Raw genomic sequence first — 7267 nt, forward strand, 5'->3', positions numbered from 1 at the left:
TTTCCATGTTAGAGCTCATTTTAGTTTCGTCAGTATGTTCTTCCACCTACGCTCAATGGAGCACATAATCATGATTTCATACGGGATACTCTACCTGTGCTGCTAGAACATGTGCCTTTACAAGTACGACACAACATGTGGTTCATGCACGATGGAGCTCCTGCACATTTCAGTCAAAGTGTTTGTACGCTTCTCAACAACAGATTCGGTGACCGATGGATTGGTAGAGGCAGACTAATTCCATGGCCTCCACGCTCTCCTGACCTCAACCCTCTTGACTTTCATTTATGGGGGCATTTGAAAGCTCTTGTCTACGCAACCCTGGTACCAAATGTAGAGACTCTTCGTGCTCATATTGTGGATGGCTGTGATACAATATGCCATTCTCCAGGGCTGCATCAGTGCATCAGGGATTCCATGTGATGGAGGGTGGATGCATGTATCCTCGCTAACGGAGGACATTTTGAACATTTCCTGTAACAAAGTGTTTGAAGTCACGCTGGTGCGTTCTGTTGCCGTGTGTTTCCATTCCATGATTAACGTGATTTGAAGAGCAATAATAAAATGAGTTCTAACATGGAAAGTAAGCGTTTCCGGACACATGTCCACATAACATATTTTCTTTCTTTGTGTGTGAGGAATGTTTCCTGAACGTTTGGCCGTACCTTTTTGTAACACCCTGTATAAAATAAAGTAACTGCTAGAAACAGCATTACATCCACACACACACACACACACACACACACACACACACACACACACACACACACACACACACAGAGAGAGAGAGAGAGAGAGAGAGAGAGAGAGAGAGAGAGAGAGAGAGAGAGAGAGAACCGATCAGTCTGTTGTGAGAACATGAAAAGCCATCTGTGGGCATTTATTGTAAATTTGTAGACTGTGTGGCAGCAAATATGGTGGTTAGGCAATGCTAAAGGTTCCCATGGAGACGGCGTGGTCATATCAATATATGCCATCCACCAGGAGAGGATATCAAATACGTACTGGCATGCAGGTTGACATTTTAGGAACACATGCGAGTGATTGTGTATTCCTCTTAGATTGTAATGCCAGTGGAATACTGCTTGACCGACACAGTTATTTATCACTGAAGTGGCATGCAGGTGACAATGTGCTCGTTTCACAGGAGCCAATTTCAAATGTGCAACAGTGACTCTTTGTTAAGAACTATCAGTATGCAAGCAGGATGACTGTTGTAATGTGTGTCAAATCCCCTGATGACATTAACCATGAAACTAACAAGATATCAAATAAAGTATGATACCTAAAGCATTAAAAAGGAAAAAATATGTAAGTCACATCAAAAGAAGTACTGCACAAAGTCTCATTTACCCATCAAGGTCATAATAGACATAAAGCAATGGGTATAAGGAAACTGAAGTTTAAAAACTGCATAGTTGTTTACAGTCATTCCATAAAATAGGCATACAAAATGCCCGATTTACAGAAATACAGGTTACAGCACTATGATACAATACATCATGGACCCATGTAAATAGTCATAAACTGAAAACAATTGCATAAGCAGTCAAAAGTTAAATGATACCGTGACTGTAGTTGTTTACAATCACAAAAATATCATTAAGAATGAAGTTACAATTATTACTTGGAGAAATAAAAGAGTAATAAAATCACCTTTGCTGCCACACAGTTTACGAGTTTATGATAAATGCCCACAGATGGCTTTCAATGTTCTCACAACAGATTTTGATTGGTTCTCTCTTATATATACATTTTTTTACAGATTGATGTAATGCTGTTTATAGCAGTTACTTTATATAACATAAGGCACCTATTTCTTCATCTGTTATTAGCTTTTGTGTGACCATTTTGTAAATACTTTACTGTGACAACTGTTTGACATCCTGTATACCTGACTGGCTACTGCTGATGTAATTCGGTATACAGAGGGCAGAGCATCACTTATTTAAGCAACAGCTGCATCACTGTCCTCAGTAGTCAGTGTTCATGGAGCTGTAGAGCCTATTCCATTCACCGCCACCATCTACCATCATGGATATAATTTCTTACGTAAGATTTATTTCATGTATTACTATATCCCTCTGATTCTACTGTACATACATATTTCTGTGTAAGGTCTGAAAATGGTCTAAAACAGACAAACCAATAACCTCATACAAAAAGAAAGTTTATTGCAGTTGTAACTGTTCATATTCATATTTATTTAATCTTGTTGTTTAAGAAATGAGCTTCAATTTCAAACAGTTGATAAAATTACTTCCTACATCTATACTCTACAAACCACAGTGAAATGCACGGTGGTTAGTGCTTTCAGTTGCATCACCTATTACAGAGTCTTTACACGCCATCTGAGTGTGGAACATACTAAGAATTATTGTTTAAATGCCTCTGTGCATGCTACAATTAGTGTAACTGTCTCTGCAGTTCCTACAAGAGAAATATGTACAATGTTTCATTGTATTCTTAAGAGTCCTTACTGGTTCTTGAAACTTCGTAAGCAGGCTTTTATGGAATAGTTGACATCTAAGTGCCTACCATGTCAGTTTTTTCAGCATAGCCATTATGCTAACTCAAAGGCCACACAAATTTGTGACCATTTGTGCTCCCCTCCTCTGTATATGTTCAATACACACTTTTGGTCCTATTTGGTGTGGTTACTACACAACTGAGCAGTATTTTTGGATAGGCCACATGAGTGTTTGTAAGTGATCCCCTTTGCAGGCTGACTCAAGTTTCCCAGACACCCACAAATGAACTTACTTTATTTATTTGGCAATTTGCTGTATTTCAGTTGATACTTGTTGTATCCTTACATATAGGCCTCAGCATTTTGGTTGTATAATGATCAGTTGTTTTTTCCATACATGTTTAATTCCTTCATCTTAAAATTGATATACATACATATTGTTTATCAAGACCGAATGATGGTTTCTTCTATTTCCTTGCTGCTTTTGCTTTCTTCAGACTTTCGGAATTTCCTTGCAAAAATCATTAAATTCATTTCAGCAATAAAGTGGATCTCTCTCCAGTGTTTCTCTTTGTGCTTAAAGGTATTAATTTTTTTTTTTTTTTTTTTTGCTGCTGATATTGTTTGAAAGGCAGCTGAATAGGTAAATCCTCGTATTTGTTATAAGTTTCTCATAAAGACTTGTTATATGTTGGATTGTTGTCAGTGTGTGACATTTTCTTGTTTTGATTTAATAAACCACCTCATTTTTCTCAAAATTACTAACGTTGTTCTTAGTGTGTATGAATATCTTATGTTTAAATATTTAGCAATATGAATTTTGTTCTGCAGGCTCATTTGTTGTTTCACAATGGTCATTATGCGTAGAGCCATTTTCTGTGTGATGAGTACCTTCCTCATATTTACTGAGCTTCTCTGTAGTTTTATTCTATATGAAATTATGGATTCAAAGAGGGAAAAGTAAAACATTTTGAGTATTTCAATACTAATGATTTTGGCTAACTTTTGTAGTTCATAACATCCTGAATTTAAGTTACTGCTTACGCTAATGAAGTGCTCTATCCATGTTAAATTATCACCAGGCTGGAGAATCAGAAATTTTACACAAGGTACTTGCTCAAGTTCCTCATCATAGATTTCTTGCACTAACTCATTATTCAGTTAACTGTTTTCAAAACTCATGATTTTCTTTAAATTTAATTTTAGTTTATTATTTCTAAACCAGTTACTTAATCTATGTAATACACTTCCAGCTTCCATGTTTAACTTCTTCTGGATGTGTCCCCTTAATTTAAATATTTGTGTTATCTGCAAATAGTATGGATTTCAGTTTGATCTGATCAGCAAGGTAATTAATATATGATTATAATAAGAACAGTGGTGGCCTAAGATGCTTTTCTTAGGCGCTTTGTTTAGGATCTTCCCCATGTCTGAGTAGTATTTATTACTCTCCTCATCTAGTATATCTACTTTGAACATCTGGTCACTGAGTAGGATTTTATCGGACTCAATGCACTACCTCTCACTCCATAGAATCTTAGCTCTTCTCAGAGCTTTGATTGAATCAAAAGCTTTTGATAGATCTCAGGAAACACCCATTTATTGATTTTTCACTTTCAAGTGTTTGTGGTATGTAGTACATAAGTTCTTGTACTGCTGAGTAGCAGATTATTATTAATTAGCCAAGATCACTTTATGTGATATAGTTTATTTCATGACCAGTTTTGACTGTAACTAGCTGTCATCCTCAGATTCTCAGATCTACAGTGTATGGATAAAATGACATTAATTTAATAATCTGAATGATCATGTATCAATCATATAGAAGGACCTATATTATCTGAATAACAAAAATTACATAACTTCCAGAAAGGTAACTCCACATCAGCCTCCATTAATGTACTGCGGACATGATTCCTTCATAATAATAAAACCCAGTACTGAAATGAATTTTCACTGCTGGAAGGGGAGCAAGTTCTTTTGTGTAATCTTTATAGAATCTTCTAGGTATCTCATCTGGTCCTAACGCCTTTCCACTATTAATTGATTGCAGCTGCTTTTCAATTCCACAATCAGTTGTATGACAAAAGGAGGGACAGTGTTATGATCTTCCGCAGTGAAACAACTTCAGAAGACCGATTCGTATTTTGGCCTTCTCTCTCTGTTATCTTCCGTTTTGGTGCCAGTATGGTTGCTGAGAGAATGAATAGATGATTTGACCCACTTGCTGATTTTACACATGACCAAAATCTCTTAGGGTTTTTACTCAGGTTGGCTGACATCGTCTTACTTTCAAAATCGTTGAACACTTCTCTAATTGTCTCCTTATACTCAGTTCCACTTTGTTCAGCTTTTGTTTGTCAGATAGGTTTTTACTTCTCTGTAATCTGAGATGAAATGCTCTTTGTTTACATAGTGCTTTTCTAACACAGCTATTAAATCATGGGGGATCTTCCCCATCCCTTAAAACCTTACTCAGAACATACTTGTCTACATGTTTATATATTACATATATTTACAAAATTATACAGCCAATGTCTGTCTGAATAGTTGTTAGAGCAACATGCAAAAATTTGAAATAAATCTGTCAAGAACTTTCTGAGGTATTTACTAATAACATTTCCCCCTTGCGTATTACATACAGGGTGACTCAGGAGGAACTGCCCATAATTTGTGAGGTGATTCTACACATGAAAATAAACCAAAAAAGTCCTACAAACGTGCATGATTTTTTATCATTACAGACCTGGAGCTGGTTGAATACTAGTATGAATATTACTTACCAAAATGCTGTGTAAGTGCTGTGGTAGACAGAACATTGGTAGGACAGGTGACTGATCCATCCTACAAGAGGTGTTCTGGAAGTCCCCCCACCCAACTCAATGCACTTTCAACGCATTGAAGGCTGGGCTGTGTTGCACGTCAGTCATCATCTCAGCAGGCTCTAATGCGAGCAAAAGTGTCAGGTATGCAAATAACAAATTCTTCATGAGTACTCACCTTCATAGCATATACATCTGCCTTTAACCAACCCCACAAACAGATGTCTAATGGAGTTATGATGGGTGATATGGCGGGCCAGTTAATGGGTCCACCATGGTCAATCCACCATTGAGGAAATTTGTTATTCAGATACTGAGATACTTGTCTGGTACAGTGAATTGATGGTCCATCATGCTACAGGTACAGTTTTTGTTGTTGCTCTAATGTCATGCCTTCCAAAAGGGCATGTAGGTCTTCTGTTGAGGACATGTGCATGTGCTGCATCTGTCGTGCAACTTTGTAATAACACAGGTCCTATCATGAGGACACCAATCGTACCTCACCACAATCTCACTGAGAACTTAACGCAGAATCTTGTTTCTCTACTGTCATGGGTTCTCCACCACCCAAATATGAGAATTGTGTGTATTCATGATTCCATTGTGTGTAAATGTAGTGTCTTCTGTAAATGAAGTGCATTGCGTGTCTCCTGTGTGTTCAGCCAACCATTCACAAAATTGTTCTGTTTACTGAGTCACCTGGATGCAGATGCTGCATGGACTGCATGTGAAATGGGCATAAGTCATCTGAATGAAACACATGCCACACTCTCATTTGTAGAATATCAAGCTGGTGGCTAATTCACCACCTTCTGGTGGTGGGACTCCTTTGTACCTTTGCAATAATAAATTCCCTTTCCTCAAGTGACTGGACGGCCTTGTTTTGTAATGCTATGTGTATACTGAGTAGAGTTTCAGATACATGTAATTTTTGAAAAAACCTGGGAAATACACTGGCACAGGGGGGTTTGTCAATTAGGGAAACCTCTCTGGTATTCTGCCACAGCCACATAGGTACTGCCACTGCAGTACCCGTATGCAGACGTGAGTATTCACAGATGCAACGGACTTACTTAATTAAACAATACTTGAGTATGACATGCACACAGCCCCATAACTGCTCACTGAACCAACCCACGATTGCACACTAGGTATGCTTACAGCTGTTGCCTTGGTGCAACTTCACAGTGCTACCATCGGTTGGAGAATCACCACACCTCTCATAGGATGGCTCAGTAATCTGTCCCACCATTATTCTGTCCACCACAGTGCCTACACAACATTTTGATAAGTAATATTCACACTTGTCTTCATATTCATTCATGGATGGATGTGTGTAGTCTTCAACCCATTCCAGTTCCATAACATTCAAAAATTGCACACATGTTCATAGGATTTTTTTAGTTTACTTTCACATATAGAATCACCTTACAAATTGTGGCATTTCTTCTGAACCACCCCATATATATTTACTTGTCACATATATTAAAACAATATAGCCTATGTCTGTCTGAATGTTTATTTGATTAGTGTGTAAAAATCTGCAGTAAATCGGTTATAAACTTTTCGAAAATTATGGTAACAACATTAAACTATAAGTTCTCTTTATATAGCAGTATACATGATGGTTGGTTCATATCTAGAGCAAAAGAGACTTGCATTATGTAATTGACCTCCAGTAAATGTAAGCATATAAACATAGCTTGGTAGTGTGTAAATCCTTAGATACAACACGGGCACATAAATTAGTGTAACAGTTATAAAGTGGAAACTAACAAAACAACTGGACAAACCTAAAAACCAACACCCTGAGAATGGGGTGGGCAAGGGTATATTAGAAAACAAAGTTAAAGGAACAAGTCAAATAATGAAACTACAGACAGGAGCAGAGTTCCAACTCAAAAATGAACATTGACATAGCTCAAAATATAACAAAAATTGTCTAAAAAGTGGACATAGGGTCATGTGGATACAG

This window comes from Schistocerca serialis, chromosome 1, assembly GCF_023864345.2.
Source record: "Schistocerca serialis cubense isolate TAMUIC-IGC-003099 chromosome 1, iqSchSeri2.2, whole genome shotgun sequence".
Lineage (NCBI taxonomy): Eukaryota > Metazoa > Arthropoda > Insecta > Orthoptera > Acrididae > Schistocerca > Schistocerca serialis.